Raw genomic sequence first — 27,572 nt, 5'->3', positions numbered from 1 at the left:
ATCATCACCACAAAGAAAATATTGCCATGCTAATTTTCTAGATGAAGAAACCTAGTTAACATAATAAATAAGATATGAACAGAGAGCTCAAATTCAGGTAGTTTGACTCTGTATCCCACATGCTTCCCACTAGTAAGACTGACTAAGACTGACTGCAGTAGGGTGTAAAACACCCAGTTTCTGAGCTAATGAGCAGTATTGTGAATAGCACATTTCTGAGGTTGCAACATACAAAATTGGGGCATTTATGAAGGGGAATGGGGAACTATTAATAATCCTACTGGGAGATGCATGGGTGGCTCAGTTGGTTAGCATCCAACTCTTGATTTCAGGTCAGGTCATGACCCCAGGGTAATGGGATCGAGCCCCATGTCAGGCTCCCCTCTGAGTATGGAACCTGCTTGGGATTCTTTCTCCCTCTGCTCCTCCCCTGTGCATTGCATGCTCTCTCTCTCTCTCTCTCTCTCTCTCTCTCTCTCAAATAATAATGATAATAACTCCATCAGAGCAACCATGCTTTCTTCATTGGTACTTTCCTCATGTCATATAATCCCACAACATCCTTCATGGACATCATGGACATCCTTCATGGATATCAATCCCAACCAGAGTTTCCACAGGCTTAGGAAACCCTTACCAGGAGAACCATCTCTAGGCATGAAAAAGAATTGCCTTCAGCTCCAGACTCACCCCTGGTTCTTTTCCTGGGGAAAATTCTCCTTCAGGGGAATCTTCTGGGCCAACCTTCTACCTCCATCAAATATCTGGAAACTCTGACCTTAAACTTCTAATTAATTAGAAGGTTTGTTTTAAGTCATAACCACAGATTAAATTTCATTTATTCAGCATCTTTGCCACCAACTGTACACTTCATTTGCAGATAGCTACTTGCCTAGAGTTTCTTATTTATTTAATTGATTGACTGTCTCACTTTTCAGAGTAATTGTTTATCCCAAGTGGCATAACAGCATGCTTTGTTCCTATGCTATTCTCAGGAAGAGAGTGCTGGCTGCTTGGAATAATTCACTGTCTCATTAAAGAGAAGACACTGAAACTTAGCTCCCCAAACTCTCAACCAAAATACATGTTCTTCACAGCTTTGCAGATTTCATCTTTTCCTGATGACTTTGTCCACAAGAAGAGTGCTTGCTCAAGTCTAAGTCATTCACATACTTCGGGAAAACAGGGATTTCATCATTCTGTTTTCCAATCTGTTTAACATGTTTACTTTTCCTCAAAAGTCATGATGTTTTGTGCTTGTTGATAATTATTTCATAAGGGCTAGGAGTTTCTACCCAAGGACTGCAGGACGTAGGAGTCTCTAACCATAGATACATTCTAGTTTTCACATCATGCTTCTGAATTGGTAGTTGGTTTACTTGAACCAGTCATGTTTAGGCATCACTGTGCTAAATAGCACCAACGCAATCCATGCTCTTTGTAATTGTGACTGCAGCCATTTTCGTATTACTTGAGATACTACAGGAGGCAATTCAACCACTTCTACCTCTGCCACTTCTACTTCTACCACTACAGATGAGAATCTTAGTAACTGTGGTGATCTAGCATGCCCTACGTTATCACCACTGTACTTCCACCAGAAATGGTCTCCTTTTGGCCATCTGACCAGCAAATGATTCCATTTTAGAATCACTTCTTGAAGAGCTTTTTCTTAGGAAAAATGGTATAAAAAATATGGCAGAAGTTCTTCTAGTTAAGTTGGTCCCGGCAAGATTTGAGTGCAGGGGATACCACTAGGGAAGTGAGAAAGTGGTGCAGGCAAGAGAAGAAAGCCAAAAGTGGTGCATTATTAAGCCTTCCCATTATTAACCAGAAATGGGAAAGTGGGCCTTAATCCTGTGGGAAAACTCTGGAGAAAAGAATTATCCTGCACAAGTGGCAAGGGAATCAGGACATTTTTACACCAATTACTAAGAGTTGACTGAGGGCTTTATTCATGGAGGTTTCTTTCCAGGTCCTTATGGCTTGCCACACACAAGGGAAACATGGCCTTCTGTGCTTCTGGATGTAGACACTGGGAATTGAAAATCATCTAGAGCACCTTGAAATGATAACGTCTAAGGGATATGGATGGGGCACTGACAACATCTGCTACATCCACACTTTTAAGGATGAAAATGTTAAATGCCTTTCATTTAAACTAGATGGTATAACTTAATCCTGGCTCAAATTCTGTTGCTTTCTCTGAGTATTATTAGCATTATAAATAAGGCCTAGATTTTCCACAAGCAATTGCTTAGATTGTTGCTTCATTTAGTCTGTGGTAAACTATAATGTTAAGGAAGAGTATCTTTGGGGGTCAGGCTGAACTTCAAATATAAGGCCTCTGATTTATTATCTGGGTGCTCTGACAAGTTTCTGAGAGCTAGACAATTCAGTGTTCTTGCCCTCAAGACAGAAATGATAGTACCTACCTCCTAATAGTTATTGTGATGAATGAAGACACAGTATATTTAAAGTATTTGGCACAGTTCCTGGCAAACAAGAAGCTTTCATTACATAATAATCCAAGAGGATTCAGAGGTAATTTAGAATTAGCATTCCTGCGATCCTTATCATATTCCCAAGCTTTAGTAAGACACTTTTGACAATTTATAATTATGCCTATATATTGGCCTACTTTGATGTCTTCTGTTTGCCCTAAGAGATACATATACTACCTTTTTTCACCCTCCTCTGTCCCTGGAAGCTGACGCACCTCTCCTGCTTTAGTGGACTCATGTGCCCTCTAGTTCCCTATTGGTTTGGCCAATGGATGGGAGAGAAAGGAAATCAGAAGAGGGGAGGAAGTGAGGTCATGGTATCAGCCACATAACCTTCTTTCTAGATCATCACAGATTGGCTATATCCCCTCTGTAAAAGGTCACAGCATCTGACAAGTGAATCTCTTTATACAGACTTGCTCTGGATTCCAAAAAATTCTTGGTCTCCTTGTTCCTTCAGACTATGATTGATAAAGGCTCACTGTGGTTACTATGCCCTGTGGCACTATACTTTATTGGTTTCCTAACCACAGCTTTGTAAAAATCTTTCCTCAGGATTCCCAGTTTCAGTGTGCCAACGGTTTCCCACCAGGACCCTCACTGAGATATTAACAAAGGGGCAGATTTCCTCCCATAGGCCTTATAGATATGAGAGGTATGTGTGTCGTGGAAAAGAGGGGGACAGGAGCATGTACATGCATATGGATACACACCAATATAGTTAATTCCATTAATTATAAGTAATATAAATAAATAAATTCCAGTGTTTTTTTGGTACTGCATTTACTGCTTTAGGTACACACACACAGACACACGCAGACACACACACACACACACACACACACAAGGAATCACATGCTATGGATGGAAAAAGCGTTGTATAAGGAGATGCCAAGATTAGGAGTTCTCAACCTTTTCGTTGCTAATAGGTAGTTGATCCTTCCATGAGTAATTTTCTTTCACCATGCCAATGATTCCTAGGTGAGCAGGGTAAGTATTTTGGAATTAATGGATTTTAAGGAAAATTTTTCAAAAATTTCAAGGATATTCTGAAATGGCCCTTATTTTCTTTTAATGTTTTACTTATTCTTGAGAGGGCACAAGCAGGGGAGGGGGAGAGAGAGAAGAGGACAGAGGATCCGAAGCAGGCTCCGTGCTGATAGCAACAAGCCAGACGTGGGGCTTGAACTCATGAACCGTGAGATCATGACCTGAGCCAAAGTCAGATGCTCAACAGACTGAGTCACTCAGGCAACCCATGACATAGCCCTTATGTTAAACATCACTCCTCAAGAAGTGTACCTTCTCCTAACTAGACTTTCAAACATTAAAGTTTATACCAGGTGCCTTTTCTTTCCCAAACAAAGAATCAGAAAATTAAGTATAGTAAAAAATATATGGGACTATTGGAACTTATATACCTGAATTTGAATCTCAAATTAACCACCTCTTAGCACCATTTGGAGTGTTTTTCATCTATAAAATTGGAATATTGGAATATTTTCATAAGAATAAGGAGATATGCATATCATTTGTTTTACACATATGTATTAATATATTTGAAATGAGATTTTTTTAAATGTTCACCATTATCAGTGAAAGGGAGGAATCAATAATGCTAGGACAGTAGAAGCAGTATGTGTGCAGAAGCAGGGGTAGGTAACTTGTAGATATACCTCCCATTCTAAGAAGCCTGGAACATCGGGAAGTATGGAAGGAGCACATGAAAATGAAAATGCAGGGGCGCCTGGGTGGCTTAGTTGGTTAAGCTTCCAACTTTCGCTTAGGTCATGATCTCGTGGTTCGTGGGTTCGAGCCCCGCGTCAGGCTCTGTGCTGACTGCCAGCTCAGAGCCTGGAGCCTGTTTCAGTCTGTGATTCCCTCTCTCTCTGACCCTCCCCTGCTCACGCTGTCTCTCTCTCTCTCTCTCCTAGAAATAAATAAAAAACATTAAAAAAGAAAAAAAAGAAAATGCAAATGCAAAGGAGTTTCAGTGTCACCCTCCTGGATATGGAAACTCTGCTATCAGGAACTTCTGATCGAGTATCATGTTTTACCTTCTTTAGACTAATATTCCCCTTAGATAGTTCTTTTCAATCCCTGGTATTCTATTCCTTGACTTGTCAGGGGCAACTAGTCAGGGCCCCTTTTCCTGTGTAACCCCCGTGGCCTGTCGCTGACAGCCACCAGGGAAAGCAAGGACAGACCTCAATGCCAAAAGTGTCCACCACCCAGGAAGTCCTGTAACCCAGAACTAAGTTTAAAAAGAGAAAATAAGACCTGCTAAAATGACTTTGGTTGGGAACTTGAACTCAAAAACTTCCCATATGCCTGTGTTAAATATAATCTGTAGCTTCTGTGCCTCAAAAAGGATGGTTTTATGAATGTGGCAAGTATATAGCCATATAAAAAGAAGAAAACTATGTTATACAATATCACAGATAGTGTGAAGTGGCTGCCTCAGAACAAGGTGCGAATTAAGGTTAATCTGACCAAAAAGATGTTTCCTGGATTATTTTCCAGCCCAGAGTAGAGAGGTCCAGCCTCACTGAAGGTTGTAAAGGAGGCCCACCCTCTTCCACACGTTGCCCCCCATCTGCAACGGTCTTCAACCCTTCTGCTTCACTTCATTTCTCCTCTCCCTCCACATTCCATGTCATATTTCTCTCCATTTGTAGCACCACATTTGCCTCTTTCTAGAGAAACAGGATTGACCTTGGTGCTCCTCAGGACAAAGCTGCCACCCATTTCCAACAGCATCAAAACAAAGAGATTTTAGTGAATGCAAACATAGGTTGCAGATGCAATACTAAGGGGCAACATTCGGTCCCCCTTCTCATAGCTACAGTAACATGGTAACAAATCCCAACCACCAAGGCCAGGAGAACTATGTCAAAATTCTCCAGCATCTTTGCTTTTAATCATGTATTTCTACTTCTTAATACTATGGTCCAGGATCTTATTTTTTTCTCCCCATAAACCAATTTCTCTAGCCTGCCTTATTTTCATAATTCCTCTACTTCTCCTAGGAAATCCTCTTAGCCCAATATTTTTATCAGGTTGTGTTTGCAGAAGCACTGGAGTTTAATGAATAAAGACTCAGGCTTTAGAACTGGGTAGATTTGGTTTGAATCCATGGATACAGGCATAGGGATTTATGTTCAGCTGATTGGGTAGAAGATGCGATATAACTAGTTAGAAAGATGAGGGAAAGGATATTCATCGTCCTGGGGTATTTTGGCTTACTAGATAATGCGCATAAAGTGCTTAACATCTACTAAGCACATGGCATATTCTAAGTTTTAAATAAATATTATTTCATTTGTTTCTTTATTTCTTACTTTTCTTTGAGAATTTTTTTCACTCTATCTGCTTAACTATTTCTGTCATTTTTCCTTGCTCTCTCTATATGCCCACTTTACTCTTTTCCTGAGATGCCAAAGAATATGGTAGCATGTTCTTAGTATTAATGACTGCATCACTGAGAAGAAATCCCAGTACCCTATAGTTAAATGGAATATGCAGAATAGAGGCTTTGCAGATGTCGGGAGCTCAGCAGCAACACCAATGGGATGGAGGGATGTGGCATGGTGAAAACAACCCATAACTGGAAAATGTGAGACCAGAATAATTCTTGGCCAAATCAGACATTAACTAGTTTTGCCTTATTGGTCTCTCTTGCCTTCTGCATTAAATAGCAGGTTGAACTACATGATATCTGTTTCCTCCCAGCTTCAATACTCTGTGACTCTACTTAATTAGTTCTTATCCTTCATAAGGCATAAACACCTTTGGAAAATTTAGCCTCAAGTCCAACCTAATTAGCAACTCACCTCCTATAACATGTTTAAGTTCCCTGAATATTGTTCACTCTGTTGGCACATCAATTTAAAACATTAATTGATAAGGACATTGTACTAGATACCATTAATGCAGAAAACAAGTCTCAGGCCTAGTCCTGGCTATCCATAGACTAATTGAGGCATAATCTGCCATGTATCAGGACAAAGTTAGTAACGGCAAGAGAGATTTTATACATGTACCTGAGCAAACTAGCGTTGGAGGTAGAGGTGGATGCATGCATTGCCATAGAACTAACTCTCACAGAAAACCTACCTTCTGCCAGTCGCTCTTTATATATTACTTTATTAAACCCTCAAAACTCTACTGGATGTGAAACTAAGGTTAAATGGAAATAGTATATAGCAAATTGGGATTCAGTCTCAGACATTAGGCCACAGCACATGTCCCCTTAATAAAAGACTAGTTCTTAGAGAATTAAGTCCTGAAGAATAGAGAGCATTTGCAAATAAATAAAGAATAGCTCTCTATCAAGGTGGAGGTAGAGCTAAAGGGGATGAAGTCATGTAGAAAACAGAAGTCTCCCTCATGTCAGTCTAAAGAAAGGAATTGTGCATCCTCCTTTTTCAAATTTGAAATTAAACAAGTACCAAAGAGTATATGGAATTGGAGTTGGTGATGGTCTAATACCATGGACTGTCCGATTCAGAATGTTCTGAGAGGGAGGGTGATGACAAACATATACCCTGTCCAAAGAATGCCATCAGTGAATAAAAACCATGCAGGCAGTTGGATGAACAATAGAGGTAGGGTTTTATTAGTGACCAAACAACCAGAATTCCTACAGAGAGCCTGGAACAAAAGAGACTCCCAACCTTTACCCTGCATCTCAGATTCCTTTTTTCTTTTTGTTTTTGTTTTTTTTCCAGAGAGCTCTAGGAAAAAAAAAATGTTTAAATTAAGTTTGTTGCAGCTGTTCTGTCAGGAACTTACCAAGCGCTACAGCCATCGGAGCAATTAAAAAAAATTGCACAGAAGGTAATTAAAAGCCTTACTAGTTCTTGCGATTAGACTGACATTTTAAATGCCTCTGGATGTTTTATTGTGCCAATAACCTATTTCCCTCGTCTCTGGGAGAAATACAACTGACATCAGTAATTTACCCAAATACTCTACAGGTAACATGTGCCAAATACAAACCTGCACTAAATTAGGACCAGAATTCTCTTCTGTGCAATCGGTATGATACATCTTAATGGGAAAACTACTATTTGCAAATTTCTTCTGTATGTTTGTGTTTTCAGTGTTCACCATCCTGTTTGCTCTGCTCTGAGAACACAGCCTCAGGATGACTGTTGGCTGGAATACTCCAGATCTATGGGCAAGGTAATCATTTCCCATTTACATGTGGTTATGCAAGGACAAAGCTCACAGCTTTGGAGGACAGGGCCTTATTTTGTCAATATTATTGTGTGATGATGATTTATTGGGGAATGTGCTTCCCTTAACAGATTACTTATGCCAAGGGAAATCTACTCCCCTCCATTCCTAACCTTTGATTCATGATTAGAACATAGGTTTGGGGGCATCTTGATGGCTCAGTCAGTTAAGCATCTGACTTTGGCTCAGTTCATGATTTTTGTGGTTTGTGAGCTTGAGTCCCACGTCAAGCTCTGTGCTGACAGCTCAAAAACTGAAGAATGCTTCAGATTCTGTGTCTCTATCTCTCTCTGCCTTTCCCCTGCTCTCTCTCTCAAAAATAAATAAACATTTAAAAAAAAAGAGCATAGGTTTGTAAGTTTGGTAAGAGTCAATAAAAATTTACCATATGATTGAATTTAGGAAGCTGTCCCTGCTCAGGGACTAGGAACTTGAGGACATGTCCTAATTTATAGCTTAGTTTCTCTCAATTTTCTATTCTTTGGTGGAAAGGCCCCAGGGAGTTGAGGGTTTCCTACAGTAATTAAAACAAGCATCCAGGTCAATGTTTCCTCAGAAGTGTAAAAAATATAAACAAACAGCAACAACCACAACAACAAAAACAGAAAAGAAGTGGAATTTATGGTGGGCTAAATTGGTTCTCTATAGGGGCACCTGGGTGGCTCAGTTGGTTAAGCGTTAAGCATCCAACTTTGGCTCAGGTCATGATCTCACAGTTTGTGAGTTTGAGCCCCACATTGGGGTCTGTGCTGACAGTTCAGAGCCTGGAGCCTGCTTCAGATTCTATGTCTTCCTCTCTCTCTGGTCCCCACTCACATTATATCTCTCTCTCAAAAATAAATAAATATAAAAAAAAAACAAATTGGTTCTTTATAATGAAATGCTGTGAGAAAATAAGAGTTAAAGTCACCCTTAAAGCATCAACATAAAGGAAAAAGGAAAAAAAATAAGCTGCCCCAGCTTCTTCTCAGGAAGCACTAAGATTAAAGGTAAGCTCTTCTCTTTTAGTCTTTCCAGGAGAAACAACACTTTCATTTGCTTTCTTAATTTCTCCCTCTGTGATTTATCTTTTCTAGTGTGCAGAGAGTGACCTACAACCACTGTGGATGGTTGTAAATGTAATGCTTCTCAACTCTCTTGCTCTCCTGTTCTATTTGAACGACGTTTTATACTGGCAAGTGGCAATGTTGCCCAGATATTCCCAATTCCTTCCAGAGTCTTGCTCTGTCTGCAGGTGAATGACACTCAGAGACCTCATATCCTCAGTGCTTCTGACTTACAGACCTCATGATTGCCAAACTGAAGATGGATGAATATCAAGTAGGAATCTGTTAAAGAGAAATTGATTCCTTTGCAAAGCTAGCTGGATTAAATACCACAGACTTCAACAAATATGATGCTCAGATTTTATGAGCCTGTTGAGGAACTTCATACAAGGATGGCATTATGAAGAACGGAAGAAAAGATGCTCTAACCTTTTAAAATTAGAAATTATATTGTACAATGTGACAATGTCACAATGGAAAAAAAAGATGCAACAGGCAACAAGTACAAATTCCTTTAACATCGTTAAATGGAGTTAGACACAGAAAGTGAAACACAGAGGAGTGTACTCGGCAGCATTAGGGGGCTAGTTACCTTGACCTTTAGGCCCTACTGACAAATGACAAAGAAAATCAGAGTGAGGAGTTTGTGGGTCCAGAGAGCATCTCCCTTTGCCACATATTGACTTTTTATGTATATATTTTTAATAGGTTCTCACAAGTTTTCTGGAGGCTCTGGCCTCTCACCTGTCTGCCGACCAGATGCAAATCACTACTAAATTAGCTAAATAATAATAGATATTATTAAAGCTCTGGTGAATTAAAGATGATTTCCTTTGGCCCACTTCCCACATGTTCATGTGACTGCAGACCTAAGCATGACTCAATTCCTACAAACATAAGGGAAGAGCTTTGAAGTATGAGCTTTTCCTATAGAAGTGTTGGTCATAAAATCTACTTCTCTGGAAAATTTTCAAAAGGGGATAGATTCTGATGGACCCAACACGACTAAGGAGAAATAAATACAAAACATTCTTTCACAAAATTTAGTGGAAAACTACATAAAAGTAGGTTTAATGCACTGACATAACCTTTGAGATAAGCATTTATTTGATCATTATCTTATGATAAAAAAAGGTTAATTTGAATGAGTTTTTATTTTTCATTTGCTTAATTTAGCATTGTGAAAACATAAGTCATTTAAGCCAAACATAAGAAAAACAAAATGGTTTCTCAAGAGACTGGATGGCCTCAAAATGACATAATATCTCAAAAATGTTAATTGAGCTTGTTTGATTATGCAGGTCAACATAAGAATTGATGATACTTTCACCATGTCATCTAACATTTAAATCAGTTCATTAAACTCCTTTTGTCAGGTGTGAAAACAGCAGTGTCATGTAGAATATGTTTTAAAAGAAAAAACTAAACTTTACAAATGATAATTTATGTCAAAATTTCTGAATGATTTTGGATTGTATTATGTATGTGGGATATTGAAGTCATGGTTTGGTAATGATAAATCCCTTTAGAGACAAAAATCCCTCAATATTATATGTTCAAGTGTTTATTTTCAGGCATGTAAATTCTCTACACATACAAACTGTTTAGGAAATCTGCAGCTGAATTCAGGCAAAAATTAGCATTTTAAAAATAACTGTTAATAAGTATTAATACCTAATGAGCATTACATACATAAAATGGAGGAAGTGCTAGAATTAGGGAGGAATAGAATTCAACCATACTGAGAAAGCATGTAAGTTCATCCCCTTTTTACACCAAACCATCTGTACTACTAAAGTAGATGTGAAACTTGCAAATGCATTAGCCTATCCTAAGGAAACAATCAGAAATTAATAAAAAGATATATAAACAGAAATTTGGAAGACTCCTTTGTATTTATGATGTCACACTGAATGAATTACTTGCACCCAAAAATGGGAATGGTGAAATGTCCAACAGTTCATTATATGATTGAATGTGATGTGTTGAGTAGACACCAAGATTTTTGAAGAATTTTTAGTAATATGAGAAATATTTTCTTAATCCCATATAGGGAAGGCAAGACAAAAATTTTTAATTGATACAATTTTAAATTTTGAAAATCATCTACATGTATACTAAAATGTTATCAATAGTTTATCTCTGGAAAGTGGGATTATGAATGACATTTTAAAAAAAATTTGCATATTTTCACATACTCCAACTTCTCTACCAAAGCTATTCTTACTCTTCTAATAAAAAAATATTGTTGAAATATTTTCAACTGCATGTACCTTAATAGCTCTGTTTTGAATTATAAACTTCAGGCTGACCACTTCTAAAATCTCTTATTTACATGCCCTTGGTCCATTGTGTACCTGCTCTTGGAGTCATCCTTGAATGTGTAATTTTTTCTTTGCTCCCTGACACACAGCAACTAAGTTATGTTGGTGCTGTGTCTCAGCTACTTACTCCTCCACCCCCTTTGCTGGCACCTTAGTCTTGTTCACTTTTTTCTGCTCACAAATCTTCCTGGAGCCCATCTCACCATTCTCAAGTGCCTCCTCCATTCAGCTTGCACACTGATTTGTCCAAAATGCACAACTGCCTAAAAACTCCAACACTCTCTCATCTCTGGGACCCCTTAGCATGAAATACAGCCCTTGGAAACCCTGTCTCTGACTGCCCGGTCAGGCTCAGTTCCCACCCTTCATCTACGATGGCCTTACACTTCACAACAGAGCCATTCTCTGCTATTTGTAATTTCCCTGTCATTGTAGGGGTTTTTTTTGTTTTGTTTTGTTTTTTGTTTTTTTTTTTACTTTTGTAGAATTTGTTCTATTACTTTGCAAGCATTGTTCTCTCTGCCCAATGGTCTCTTTGTCCCCATTTCCCTGTCTTCATCTGGTCTGCTTCACCAAATACTGTGCTTGTTATCAGTCACTGTGTGAAGCCATTCTCTGCTACCCCTAAGAGGCATAATATTTCTTTATATTTGTTTATCACTGCATATATCAAAACTTCATCTGTTTATATACATGTCTTTTGTTTCTAATGAGACATAAGCTTCTAGGGCTCAGTATCCACCATTAAATCTTGAGTTTGTAAAGTCATTGTAAGCTCTTGCAATCAGTGTAGAGCTATGATGTTATACATATTAATATATGTGATATTGTAGACCTTAAAAATAATTCCAGCAAATTAGACATGGACATACCCTGTGTCATTTGATTAAAATGTGGACTTATAAACATAACAACTGCTCTTTCTACTTCCAAAGAGTTATTTTTTACAGATTTTCCCCATTGAGAAATATTTGTTTGACTAGAGATGTTAATTTAAACTTGTTGACTTAGTTAATTTAATGAAGAGAAAAATCCAATGAATTTGTTGTTTCCAATGTATGACTCATCAGTCCATGCCAGATATTTGTACTTTCAGATTTCTACAAGCCAACTAAATCTTTGCAAGCCCCATCTGGAATATCTTGGCTCTATTATTTCTATCTTATTTTATTTTCCTATGACTACAGCAAAAACTTCTAGTCCTAATGTTTCCCACACTCAAGATGTAGCATAATAAGTCCAAGATTAAACAGCTTCATCCCTGAAATCTCAGCTCACCTTTTCCACCACTCACTAACACCACTCTTTGATCCCCCTAATCTGTGCCAGGACCTAGAGAACTTCCAGCCCTTCCCTTGGATTTTCTGGACTCAATNAATGTGTAGAGTGCTTTGGGTAGTAATGACTTCTTAACTATATTTATTCTTCCTGGACTCAATTTTTTGACTAATTTCTTTTCTTCTTCTTTTTTAAAAAATGTCTATTTATTTTGAAAAAGAGAGAGAGAGAGAGAGAGAGAGAGAATCTTAAGCAGTCTCCACATTCAGCATAAAGCTGATGGTGGGCTCAATCTCACAAAACCATAATGTCATGACCTGAGCCAAAATCAAGAGCCAGATGCTTAACTGAATGAGCCACCAAAGCACCCTTCTTTTCTTCTTCTTAATCAGAATCTCCTTGGTTATCTGGGCTCTGATATCATTCTATTTTGCTAGCCTACTCTGTCTACTCCTGGTCGCCTGCATAAAAGAAGAATATAGAAGGGTGTAGAGCAGGGGTAGAAAATTGATTTTACCTCAGAAGTATTTACTATAATATACTGAGAAGGATTCTGAAACCATTTTCAGTGGGAAGGAGATCCATGACTGATCAGTAATGTCTTAAATGAGCACAGGGAGAAAGAAGATTATGAGTGCCACCCCCCACCTTGGTATAATGACATTAGAAACACCACATATTAGTCTGTTTACAGCTAGGACAAGTATGGCCAAGGGCAAGTTCCTTAACTGTAGAGACATGGTTTCATCATCAATCAAATGAGAATAAAACATTCTGAAGATGAAATTTGGTACAGTGAATAATAATATGTTTTTCACAGAATACATAATAGGTGTTCAATAAATGGAGGAAAACTAAAGATAATAATGATGGCTAACTCTTTTCAAAATTAGATTGTGACTTTTGCTCTATTCCCAGGATGGTCTACTCAGATTAAATGAAAATTCCTATTGATTATAGTGTTGACAATGTAAAAGATGATCACTTTCCAGCTAGGTAATAGCTCTCACTGGATTTCTCTCTGTGCCTGTCAGAGGCCACTACACCCTCTGAAAAATATGCCATTGCAGTGTTTGAATCTGTTGGACATTTCCCAGAATGTAAGCACCATCTTCCATTTTGAACCTTCTCATTTGCTCATGTTTTCTCCCCAGTTATCTTGTACTTGTACATGTGTTCCATTCCTAGCATGTGTTGGGAGTGTCTGCTTCTTTTGACATTCTGACTTGTTTTGGTGTGGATTTCTATCCAGGAAGCTGCTTACCAACTCCACTATCTTGTATTGGTACCCAGGGACTCTCCTCTCCCCTCTCTGCTGGCCCCCAAATTGTGTTTCCCTGTACTCCATCCTAATTTTGGGGAGGTTACCAGCTAATGGTAACCCAGATCTTACATTAAAAAAGAAAAACAAAAAATCAGAAAACTTAATTTCCCAGCGAGAGTGTCATCTCCCAATTGACAAAGAGATATATCCTCAGAAGTTAAGACTGCAGTTGGTTCAGGTGACCTAGCATTGAAGAGTCAAGGTGAGACACAGATCAGCCAGCCAGAGGTTACTTTATAACACATAGAGAGGGACAAGATATTTCTGTGAGCTTGACTCATAACTGAGATGTTTTCCCCAGTATCTGGGGATTGTGTTAAATGAATATCACCTGGGTCTTTTTATCTTCCCTCACTTCTAAATCTATTTCTCACCCTTCTCATTCAAAAATGAAAGTCCTGAGGGCTTGTCATGATAACAGATGTTTCATTCCTTCACATTTTAAAATTAACATAGCACTTGAGTCATAGCCTCTGAGGGCTTTGGAAAGGAAACATGAGCTTGGTACACATGGAAATAATAAAACTAGATGAAAGTTAAAAAAACAGCAAACAAATTCACTTAGTGCTGTACGAACACAGTATTTACCACCTCCAGTCAACTGTGTTAGAAAAGTAGCAGATAGTATTCTGTGTGAGAAAATGCTCTCCATAATGTTATATCCATACAATCAGAGGAAATAGCAATATTTTGCTAGAAAGAGAAACTAAGCTGAGTGTCAGGACACCTAGGTTCTAAGTGTGATCTACTTATCTCTGAGATGTGTCTTCCTTGGCCATTGCCATTTCCTAAAGCATATGACATAGAGACTAGCCTTTTTGAGATTTCCCAAGAAAAATAAAAGGTCTATAGACATTGGTATTAGGGAAATGATAAATAGTATAGTCCCCAACTTGCAGTATCATGATTCCTAATACCATATTAAAGGCACTGTGAAGACTTAAAATAAAGACATCTGACTGATTTGTGTTTCCAAACCATTATAGATAATTTGATATTTTTATTTTATAAAGATTGATTGATTGATGGTCAGGCCTCTATTATTTATAAAGTCTATTTTTCAAACATTCCCATCTTGTTTAATTGTAGCCTAATAGTCATACATATCACTTGTTAGAAGCAATTTAAACTTAACTGACTTCTAGTAGTTTACTATTTTATTAGTATTGCTAATTTTGTCACCTAACTTTATCTCTTTGCAAAGTATTCTTTGCCTATATTCTAGTATTTCATCAACATTTGTTTACTTTATTCTGTATACTTTTTTCTTTGTGTTGTTGTTGTTGACTTACATAATAAAGTCTTCAGCAAGCTCATGCTTGTAATTATCATCAATATTCTCATAGCTACCACTTATTAATCACCCACAATGTATGAGGGAATGTGCTAAATGCTTTGTGTGTATTTTATACTTAGTACAACCATTGTGGCAAGTATATATTTATAATTCCCAATTTTAGGTATTTTAGCTGAAATACCTCAGACACTGAAAGGTTATGTAACTTTCCCAAAACCTGATAGGTAGCCAGTGGCAGAATCAAGATTGTACACAAGAGTCCCTCCAGCATCAAAGTCTGGGATCTGCTAACTGTACCATTGTCTATGCATGCAGCTTAAAGATCTTAGTGTGTCTTCATAAGGAATCAAAGTAGCCTACAGTCCCCACAACAGAAAAGGTAATGTACCTTTAAAACAAAGTCAGCAGATCCCTTGCTCCCAACACATTGAAAGCAACTGCTTTGCACATCTGTATCTGGACAATTGATTGTTTTCTAGTTTCACTGCCAAGACCTAGTCTAATAAAATCAATCCATCTCTGAGTTGCCTCTGAGATTTAATTTCACGTTCTAGAATCTTCCTTTCCAGTCTCATTTCTGATTTGATGGTCTTTATATTTGGTCTGTCCTTTAGCATTTGCTTTTCTTTTTGCTCATGTGTGTCCTCCAGTTTAATCTCTGATTTTATTAGACTGTCTCCACGATTTTCCTTTTAAACCCAGACCCAGGTCTGTCACCTGTCTCAGCCACTTCCCCTCCTCACCAGCACACAGGGATTTTCTAGCTCTGGCAGATTATTGCTATGCTGTCTCACTGCAGGAAAACCACAGTTATAAAGAGGCCAGGGGTAGAAGACTTTTCTTTTCCTTTTGACATGCTCCCTCCCTGATAATGCACCACAGCCTTGCTTGCCACTTGGGTTACCATAATAGATTCACTAATTTTGCAAGGAAAACATTCTCTAATAATTTTTCTAAATGTTTGCTTACTGAAACATAAATCAAAATACAAAGTTAAATTTCTCACCTCCTTTAGGACCTTGGATTGGTAAATTAAAATATATGGGCCCATTTTTCCTAACCTATCTATAAATTAAAGGGAGGCACATCAGTTTTCATGGGATGTTCCAAGAGTCCCCATGATCTGTGGTAGGTCTTGGGCAGACATTAGAGTCAGGGAGAGTTGAAGAATGGGGAGCAAGCCCAGGCTAAAAGCCTCCATTGATATGTCTTATGTTAGGTATGTGGGTAGCATTTTATTTAGAAATAAAGGAAAGTTTCAAAAAAAAAAAAAAATCTGAGCAACCTAGACCAAGCCCTGTGTTCCCCTGCCTTTCTCCTTTCATGGAAAACAGCCCCTTTCCCTTCTTTAAGATGTAGCTCAAATGTCACCAACTTTGAGATACCTTCCTGGTTCCCTCAGGCTCCATTTTCTGTGTTTCCAGACCTTTTTATTATTGTTCCTGAAATAGCACATGTCACCCAACATTCTAAGTTATACGGTGCTGTCTCCCCCCACTAAGCCAACAAGCATGCCCTCTTTATCTCACTATTCCTAGTGCCTGACACTATGCTAAGGTCATAGTAGGTACCCAACAAATAATTTGCACAAAGAATGAATGGTTCATCCAATAAATAAAATTTAGATTATTTTCCCTAAATCTAACGCACTGCCTTACACTTTCTGAAACTGAAACTGTTACTATTTTTCAACTTATCTGCTACCTTAGTAAATTCAGGTTGCTATAACAAATATCAGAGACTGCATGGCTTAAACAACAGACATTTATTTCTGAAGGCTGAAGTCCAGGGAACCTGCCTCTGTTCCCCACAGGGGCCCTCTTCTTGTCTTACAGACAGCCAGCTGCTTTCTTGCGGTGTCCTCACATGGCACAGAGAAAGGGAGAAAGAGACAGCGAGTAAGCTCTGGTCTCTCTTCCTCTACTTACAAGGACACTAAGCCTGTCTTAAGGGACTCACCCTCATGATTTCATCCAGGGCTAATTACTTCCCAAAGGCCCCATCTCCAAATACCATTCACATTGGAGGTTGGGACTTCATCATATGAATTTGGGGAGTATACAAACATTCATTCCAGAACATTATAAATACTTATATGAAGAGTGGATGACTCATCCAATAAATACAGTTTAGATTAATTTTTCCTAAATTTAACACACTTCCTTAACACTTTCTGAAACTGAAACACTTTCTGAAACTGAAGCTCAGTTACTATTTTTTGGCTTACTCCCACAGTCTCTCAAGATGTCCCTGCAATTTATTCATGTCACTCTGGCATTTCACTATCGGGAAGAACCAGTGTCATCAGCAAATTTGGAGATGTCACTGTGCACTCCATCTTCCAGATCACATCTAAAAATGTTCTCTGAGACCAATCCTTAAAGGATTTCTCAGTTTATATTCCCCATATCTACATCTGTTTATTCTTAATTCTTTGTTTCATGGGTAAAAACTCAGTCCATAGGGATACATGATGACTTTTTTTTTTTCAAATCTGATTTAATTTTAAGAACGACTGTTGGACCTGATCAAAGGCTTTTGAAGGTCAAGTAATTTGCATTCTCTCTGCTCCAAAATGTGGAGAGTATTGGAGGAATTTAGAGCCTTCCTAATTTTTATTCACCTAGATGCTTCTGTATAGCATCAGAAACACCAGGTTACTTTGGGAAGTAATGAAGTGATGAATAATCTTAGGTGGATACAATCTTTCTGGAGGTGTTATCTGACTGTGTGATCACATGCCAAACTAACTATGTTCCACTTGGATATGTGTTGAAAATGAAAATGTAAAATTGTATATAACTCTGTGGATACTTTCTAATAGCTACTGTAATCTCTCAGTTTTTTTGATAACTTTTACATGATAATCTTACTGTGCAATATGAGATATCAGCTTGAATTCTAATTCACCATATTTTTCATCTATTCCCAAACACATACACATACTCAAAGCACATTATAATAATTTGATCTTTAGTCATCATTTTTATTTTCTATTAAGAAAAAAAGAATCTTTCATAGTCTTCTCTCCAGAATGTGTACCTGTTATCTGATTATTGAAGGGTCTATACACAAAGTAACATATTATTCAAATAACCCATAGCTGTTGTAGATTGTCAAATATTAAACTATGCAATGAGTCTGGCAATATCCCTCATCTGGAACTATAGACTATAGTTTCATACTTAATATAATTTCCTGCTTGTTATGGATTTTTTGAACTGCCATTACCTACTGAGTAAAAATGCCAGACTTTACAAAACATAATAATAACCAAATTGTATTGATTGTCTCTGGATTATCTTTATTTTCTCATTTAGCTTTTATTTCAGGTATTTATTCTAATGTTCATTATTGTTGGTTTACCTGGGTGAAATAGAAGTTACTTCTGTTAACCTCAGTTTAGATTTATTTTTTTCCCTATCTCTATAACAATTTCATTGTTTATTTAAGGAAGGATATATAATATTGTATGTATGTCTAGTTCTCTTCACATGCTTTCAAAACTACCATCAAGGCAAGTTACAGCTAAATTTTTAATGTGCTTTTCCTGGACCCAGCTTGCTAACTTCAAGAGGAAACACTTCAAATAATTTTTAGGAGTAAGTATCAATTCAAATTCTTTTTGCACTGTCAACCCAATTAATTCAATATTTCCATATTTTGGCAGCCTGAGTCTGTATCTGCACATTGTCTACTTCCCTATTAAAATTAGCACACTATATAGATCAAATCGGAGTCCCTATTATAGAAATCTCTCCTTGGAAAAATTTTAAAAGCTTATATCCCTAGTGCACTTATTCTAGACAATGTCAGTATAAAATTCCTGCGCAATAGCAAAATGTAAGCAATACCTTACAGTTTTTTGATAGAAGAATTGGTTATGTATTCATTTCAGACTTCATAATAATTCACAAATATTGTCTTACTTTTATAATACACAATTAGAGATAATGCATAACCACTTTACAATAATCATCAGCCCCGAGCTTTTCCTAAATGAGCCCTTAGGGGTCATTTTGATTTCTTATTAATTTGAGTCTTTCATATGGAAAAGACAACGCATGGTGAACTTTTAATTCACAAATTGCAAGACCTCCTATTTTATTATTTAAAAAAAAATTTGGGACGCCTGGGTGGCTTAGTCGGTTAAGCGCCCGACTTTCACTTAGGTCATGATCTCTTAGTTCGTGGGTTCGAGCCCCGCGTCGGGCTCTGTGCTGACAGCCAGCTCAGAGCCTGGAGCCTGTTTCAGTCTGTGACTCCCTCTCTCTCTGACCCTCCCCTGCTCACACTGTCTCTCTCTCTCTCTCTCCTAGAAATAAATAAAAACATTAAAAAAATTTTTTTTTTTTAAATTTCAACGTTGATTTATTTTTGAGAGACAGAGAGAAACAGCACGAGCAGGGAAGGGACAGAGAGAGAGGGAGACACAGAATCTGAAGCAGGATCCAGGCTCTAAGCTAGCTGTCAGCACAGAGCCCAATGTGGGGCTCAATCCCACAAACTGCAAGACTATGACCTGAGCTGAGGTAAGACACTCAACTGACTGAGCCACTCAGACACCCCAACAAGCCCTACTATTTTAAAATCCTTGATCTCAATTGTCATCCTTACTCTACAAATAGCAACGAGAGAAACTTGGATATGTCATTTAACATTTCTTCTCTCAATTTCCCTGTCTACAACAGTGTACTAGAGTATATGCAAACTACCCAAGAGTCATGTGGGTGTTGGATAGTTTTAAGTAAACCACCTCTGATCCGCTTCAAGGTAGATGGACCTGAGAAGGTATCTGCTGCCAAGGCATCATGTAGATTCTCTTTCCGTCTCCCCTTTCATATTGCTCTTTTCCAATTTGAAAGGAAGAAAAAAAACAGTCTTCACCAATACCAATACCAGTACTAGTTTGCTGCATTGTTCTGAAAGTAGAAACTCTATGGAGGCACAAAAATTCCAGTATAAAATACTAGTATTTGCAAAGCCTTCTATATGGCACCATAAACCAGAAGGAGGTACCCCATCTCCCATATGTCCTTATTTTAAATATTTCATTCAGTGGCAACAAAGCATTAGAAACATTAGCCTGTGTTAGTATTTTTTAGATCAGTATATGTGAGAGAAGGGGAAGGGTGTGAGGAATGATGACACTTTTAACAACTTTACCTCTTCCTTCACATAACTATTGTTAAATAATCCCTCACACCCAAAGATGGAATCTCAAGAGAACAAAGCATTTGAAGCATAGGTAACCTGAGCTGACAGCTCAGAGCCTAGAGCCTGCTTCCTTTTCTGTGTCTGTCTCTCTCTCTGACCCTGCCCTGCTCACACTCTGTCTTTATCTCTCAAAAATAAACACTAAGTTTAAAAAAAATTAAAAAAATTAAAAATTAAAAAAAAGGCACCCAGGGGGTGCCTGGGTGGCTCAGTGAGTTAAGCATCCAACTCTTGATTTTAGCTCAGGTCATGATCTCACAGTTTGTGAGATTGAGCCCTGTGTCAAGCACCATGCTGATAGAACAGAACCTGTTTGGGACTCTCTCTGTCTCTCTCTCTCTGCCTCTCCCTTGCTCGCTCTCTCACTTTCTCTCTCTCAAAATAAATAAATAAATATTAAAAAAGTAAAAGGTACTCAGGGTTGCAACAGCCTTGCTTCATCCAAGTAAGACTACATGATACATTCATCTATCTATCTATCTATCTATCTATCTATCTATCTATCTACCTACCTACCTACCTACCTACCTGTCTTTAAAATTAGAATATTCAAGATTTGTAAATAGCCTATTAAAAATATTAATCTGCTATGAAATGAGAAATGGGTCATCTTTATATGTTTAGCATTCTTTTTTAAAAGATTTTATTTTTAAGTAATCTCTACACCCAACATACAACTTGAACCCACAACCCCGAGCAAGCCACACAAGCCATGCGCCCCTAGCATTCTTAATAATGAGGATGGCTTGGTGAACATTTTCTCCCATGTATCAGTGTGATTTCACTTGGCATCATTTTATTTACTTTATTTTTTAATCTTTTTAAAAAATTATTTATTTATTCCAAAAGAGAGAGAGAGCGAGGGAGACAGAAAATCCCAAGCAGGCTCTGCACCGTCAGTGCTTATTCCCACAAACTGTGAGATCATGACCTAAGCTGAAATCAAGAGTTGTACACTTAACTGAGTCACCCAGGCAACTTGTTCCCACGAACTGTGAGTTCATGACCTAAGCTGAAATCAAGAGTTGTACACTTACCTAACTGAGTCACCCAGGCAACTCTTGATGGCATCATTTTAAAAAGAACAGATGAATAGTATGTTTACCTATACTACGTCAATATTACATCTTTGAAAAAAAGGAACATATATCAAATAAATCATTGCTATTTCCAGGATAAATACTCAGACTTTGAGGAGAAATACTTTAGTTTTCCTCAAGCAATAATTAAATATTACAAATCCATGTTTGTATTTTAATTTGGGATATGTGTCCTGCTTTCTCTCACTCATCAACCATTTTTCTGCTCATGCATTTATCTCCACCTTGTATTTATTAGGCTTATATTAATTTAATGGGACAATATGGTAGATTCCATGCTAAATAATGCATTAACAATTGTCATCAGTACATCATTGATAAGTATGCACTTACTAGAGATCCAATACCATCCTTTCCTTTAGACTTACAATTCCCCCAATGTAAATTAACTATACTCTTTAAAGCAGAATATATTCTTCTGTACGAGTGAAGAACAAATGTATTCCAAATGCAATTTGGAACATACCTTGAACTTTAAAAATTTAGCTTCATTTTGTTAAGATTATTTGGATACTAATATATTATTTTAAATTTACCAAGTATACAAATTATAAACTTAGTATCATTCAACCATGAAATAAAATCACTTATGTATATTTTGATGTTTCTTAAGTATCCTCCTTCCTGTTCATTTTTTACACTTTCTCTAAGGCAGTAAAAAGGTAACTATGAAAACTGAAATTCAATACAAACCATAGGTCTTTACTGCCAATGGGAAAACAATCCTAAAATGAATAGTATCCAATCCTCTCTATTTATTTATATAAACAAATTTGACCTGAAGTGAAATGATTCATCACCTATAAAATTAAAAACTGGAATAGAATTGATATTGAATTCTGGGGCACCTGGGTAGCTCAAGTTGGTTAGACAACCAACTCTTGATTTTGACTCAGGTCATGATCGCACAGTTTGTGAGTTCAAGCCCATGTCAGGTTCTGCGCTAACAGTGTAGAACCTGCTTGGGATTCTCTCTCTCCCTCTCTCTCTGCCCCTTCTTCTTCTCTCTCTCTCTCAAAAAATAAATATTTAGGGGCACCTGGGTGGCTCAGTCGGTTGGGCAGCCAACTTCGGTTCAAGTCGTGATCTCACAGATCACGGGTTCAAGCCTCGTGTCAGGCTCTGTACTGACAGCTAGCTCAGAGCCTAGAGCCTGCTTCAGATTCTGTGTCTCCCTCTCTTTCTAACCCTCCCCTGCTCATGCTGTCTCTCTCTCTCAGAAATAAATAAAACATTAAAATAAATAAATAAATAAACTTTAAAAAAAAGAATTGATACTAAATTCTATTTAACTCTACCAATAAGTAATATTTACTAAAGGCTACATTAATTTAAAGTGAATCCTACACATTGCACTGAGATGCACTTCTTAAAATTGCTTACCTTTTATATTAAATAGTTATTTGTAAAATTATAAATATTTGTTATTTTGATCAGTGGTATCCCTATTATAATGTGATGTTAACTCAACCCAGAATTTTAAACATTGAAACCCAAAAGGTCCAGGGAATTTTTTTGATGGTGATAACTTTAAACTCTTTTAATTTCAGAGAATTATAGGAGGCTAACCAATAAATAACTTTCAAGCATAAAATACAATGAATTATAATAAGATATGACAAGAAAGTGGATTAAAAATAAAGTTCAAAGATAAAGGATAAATGAAAATGTAACATTTCTGCTGTGACATAAGAGTGGCATGTTTCAGTGGATGATTTGGGTTTCAAGTCACTATCATACTTAGGCATTTTAAAAATAAGAGTCTCAAACTACACTTTTTAAGTTTCATTATTACACAACAGGCCCAAAGCTGTATTATTTAAACTCAAGAAAGAATATTTTAAGTATTGCCTTAAAAATATACAAGGGGAATACATATTTTTCCAAATTCTTTTAGAGGATAGAAAATGTGTACACGATCACCATAGAAGATGGACATCTTCTATACATACCATTTGACCTGTTTTCTTCAAATGGTTTCACCAGTGGCATACTGTTTGAAGTGTAGATATTATATAAGATGACTATGAAGTTCCATAATGTTTTAATTTTTTCATCTTTAATTGGTTGTCATCCTTTACATGATATTGAGTAATGTTAACTGTACAGAAGTAATCAATTAGAGTGATTGTGAATGGCAATGACCAAATCTCTTTCACAGTTGAGTAGGTTTTATGCCAGATTTTACTGGAACAAAATTGCCTTCATTTCAAGACACATTTCATTCACAACACTTTTTCTCAGGACAACTTGGGGTTAAAATTACACCCATTCTTTTAAATCTTCCACTTCACAAAGTGAGGGTTAATTTTTATTATTTATCAATTCAGCTAGTGATATTTTCATTTGCTTCCATTCTATTGCTTTATTACTGACCGAGTATAATTCTACCATTAACATCCTTTCAAAGATTGCAAGATTTCAGTTACTGCTATGTTATGCTCTTCTCAATTTTAATTTCAACGTAAGAATAACAGTACCATCAACATGATCACTTCTTTAAGATATGTATAACTAGCATTGGGTTTCATTCCCCTTCTTCAACAAACTGTAAAACAAAATTGTACAGCAAATCCCTGTAAACATGTGTTCTTACTTAGTCATTCTGCAGTTCTCAATCTAGTCAATGTCAGAGTATTTAATATGACCCATTTTTCATAGAGAATAGTAGTCCCATTTACAGTACTGTGATTGATAGCACAGTATGCTATCAATGCCAAAAGCTCTGATGCGGGCCATGGACCTCTACCAAAAGATTCCTTTTTGGACTATCAATCTCATCGCTCCCCACTGTCTCTGAGCCCTAAATCAGACTGCTTGATATCTCTCCGGTTTTGTATTCCTGCATCAGCAGTCTGCCTAAGCACAGCCATCACTCACTAGCACTGTTAACTGCACTTGCTACAAATACCAAACCACTTTCCTCATCCTAAGGGCAAGTGCAAAATCCCTGCTATATCACCTCACTTATGAACCTCTTGACAGGAAGAAACCATTTTTGTTTGCTAGATTTTGAATAATAGGAAATTTAATGGGATTATTTTATTATTTATTTTGGTAGTAGGAATCTTGAACTTAACAGGTAGCTAAGTACTGAAGCAAATGTACTTTAAAAAGAAAAGCTAGGGGCGCCTGGGTGGCTTAGTCGGTTAAGCATCCGACTTTCACTTAGGTCATGATCTCGCGGTTCGTGGGTTCGAGCCCCGCGTCGGGCTCTGTGATGACTACCAGCTCAGAGCCTGGAGCCTATTTCAGAGTCTGTATCTCCCTCTCTCTCTGACCCTCCCCTGCTCACGCTGTCTCTCTCTCTCTCTCTCTCCTAGAAATAAATAAAAATATTTAAAAAAAAAAAAAGCAAAGCTAAAAGATTCATCAGTAAATATGTACTTTTTCTTTCTTTTTAAAATTATTATAATATGTACTTTTTCTGTCTAGAAGTATTTCAGTCTAGAACTGCTAAGTGTGTTATTCAATGAAATTTATTTAACCAATTTTATCATTTTTACATGTTTTTACTCAAAGCCAGTGAGGACTTACTGTAGGTGAAATAACATTATAGGTGGAGAATGGTTAAACCAGTAAAGCCATTTCTCCCAACTGAGATGCTTGAAAGCATATTTAATCCCATCAATTTCTCTATATTCATAAGCCAGGTTTTTTTTTTTTTTTTTTTTGCCTTAGTTCAGCAGAGAGTAATTTCTGTTCATGTTTCCACCATGCCTCACTTCAAAGTGCTATCCTTCCATGTACACAGGAAGAGAAGTGAACTGGAGCACAAAAATGATGGCACAAGTAATCATGCAAATTACCTGTATTAAATGCAAAGCAATTAGTACTACTTCTGGCATCTAGAAATTGTTCAATAAATGGTAATTTTTTATTAGAGTAAGTTTTTTTTTCAATCAATTGGCTTCAGCATTTGAAACTGACCTAATTGCTGGTCTTTGAAAAATTATATCCCTATAATAATTAGAATCTACTATTAACGATACAGAAGCCATCTTATGAATGAAGGAAGTAAATATTCCTGGCACATTAGACAATACTTTAGCCCTCAGTAAAAGTGATTATCAAAGTCTGTTCCTGCCACATTAAGACAATCTTTCAACAATCTGAGAACCATCAGACTCCTATTTTACTGGTCCAGTTGTTCAAGGTACTTAATTATAACTACTATTATTGTCAGATGCTCATATGTAAAATCTACACATTACTTCTACCCAAAAGAAGTAGAAGATAAATCTGCACATGTTGATTCATATCACAAGGAATCGCTTTTGCATTTATTCCAATGACTAATACGTGTGTATAGGGTCCACTTAGATTTCACATGTCTTTATTTTATGGACAGTAATGATCCTAGAGTCCTTAGTACTTTGAAAACAACCCAAGTGGCCAAACTAAGAAAAGGAAAAGAGTTATGCTCCATTTTTTCCTTACCATATTCTGTTTCTTTCAAGTAAAAGAATGATTCTCTCTTTCTGAAAATTTTCTCTTTTCCATTCATCTGTCCTGAATTCTATTCATTTAGAACTTTTTTTCTCTATCTGAACACTATGGAACTTAATTCATTCCAATATCACAATTCTCCCTAGTTATTGTATACATACCTGTATCGGGCATTTTTGTGGAAAATTGCTTTTTAATTCTAAGCTATACATGCATGTTGTATGTGCTCAAAGGAAGTCAGGAATCAATATTTCTTCTTTAGGTGTGCCACTGACATGGTTAAACCTTAACATAACTTCTGAGCTTCAGTTTTCCATTCTGAAAAAATTAATGTGCAGGCCTCATGCTACTGTCATAACTTCATACATGTTGTGTTCCCCCTGTGAAATGCTCCCTAATCTCCCTCCTGGCCTCTCCCCATCCCCACACATTTACTGCTGATTTCTATAATTTTAAGCCTGTTAGTATTACTTTAGGTATTACTTCTTATAAGAAGTTTCACTACACTCAACTAAGAAAAGTTTATATGACACTTCCTGGGCCTCAGAAAATAACTATATGGCTTCACTACTGTACTTAAAATATTGTTAGTCCTTATTTTGTGTACTTATATGTCTCTCCTACCATACATGCTCCTGGAGAGATGTGTTCATGTTCATCTTTGAGGTGTTTGGACACAAACACTAAATAAATATATGTGGGATAGATGGATGGATGGAAGGAAGAACAAATGAATGAAGAGTGAAGTAGAAGACTTTTCTCAAATTCCTCCTAACTTGATTTATATACTTCAAATAATATAAACAAGGAACAAAGCTATTGGAAGAATTAGTAGCATTTCAAATCATTACAACTAGGAAGCTACTTCCACTTCTTTAGCCTCTGCTCCCTGAATTCTCATGGTGGCTTTTTTCTTCAAGCTCCTGGTTGTTATAATATTAACTGGAGTATTGGTGAAATGTATGGCTTCTCTCATCCATGACACCCCCACCACCATCATATGAACAAGGAATCTCTGCTCATTTGACCACCAGACAGGGAGTCTCTGCTCATCAGTCAAGCAGGCAGAAGCCAAGTAGGACAAAGGCTAAGTATTAGAACTGATGGAGAGCATTAGTCCAGTCGACTTGGGGAATTCTACTAGGAGTCTAATGTTGTATTACTGCTCTTATAGATAGGCAAGAGGAGGAATTTGGGAGGCACATAGTAACTAACCCTTGCTCAAGAATGAATTTATCCCCCGTCCAGGAAATGTTCTCTTTAGGCAAACTGGCTGAAATGTCATTACCAAAATATATCATACTTTGTTTTCTTATCTCTCATGTTAGCTTTGCTGCCTAAGATTTAAGTCCTACCTTTCTTTATGGCAAAAATCCAATGTCTCCGTGCCCCATCCATCATAGGTCACTCCAGTACCCAAGTCACCTCCTTTTTCTGTACTTAGCATAAGCCTTCCATTTGATAGTTACCCTTGAGCTGTTTTGTGATGTCATGTAATTTTCCTATATTTAAACTTTTTAGGTCTTATGTTTTAATTTTAACTTTGCACGTGTTTATGCCTAACCTCTTCAACTATAGTATAACTTCTTAGAGGTAGGTATCTAATACCTATTTGAATCATCCTAGCAATGCACTCAATAACTATTCAGCAATTGAGTGTAGACCTATTTCAGCCACTAAGACAGGCAAATACATCTCATTTTCTCAATAATCTAAGTTTATAAAGTGTATTATATCTGTTACATATTTTTAAATCTTTTGGAAAATCACATTTATACACCAATTTTATTCC

Source organism: Crocuta crocuta, unplaced genomic scaffold (genome assembly GCF_008692635.1).
Source record: "Crocuta crocuta isolate KB4526 unplaced genomic scaffold, BGI_CrCroc_1.0 scaffold154, whole genome shotgun sequence".
Lineage (NCBI taxonomy): Eukaryota > Metazoa > Chordata > Mammalia > Carnivora > Hyaenidae > Crocuta > Crocuta crocuta.
The sequence above is the reverse complement of the archived record's forward strand: the minus strand, read 5'-3'. Positions refer to the sequence as shown.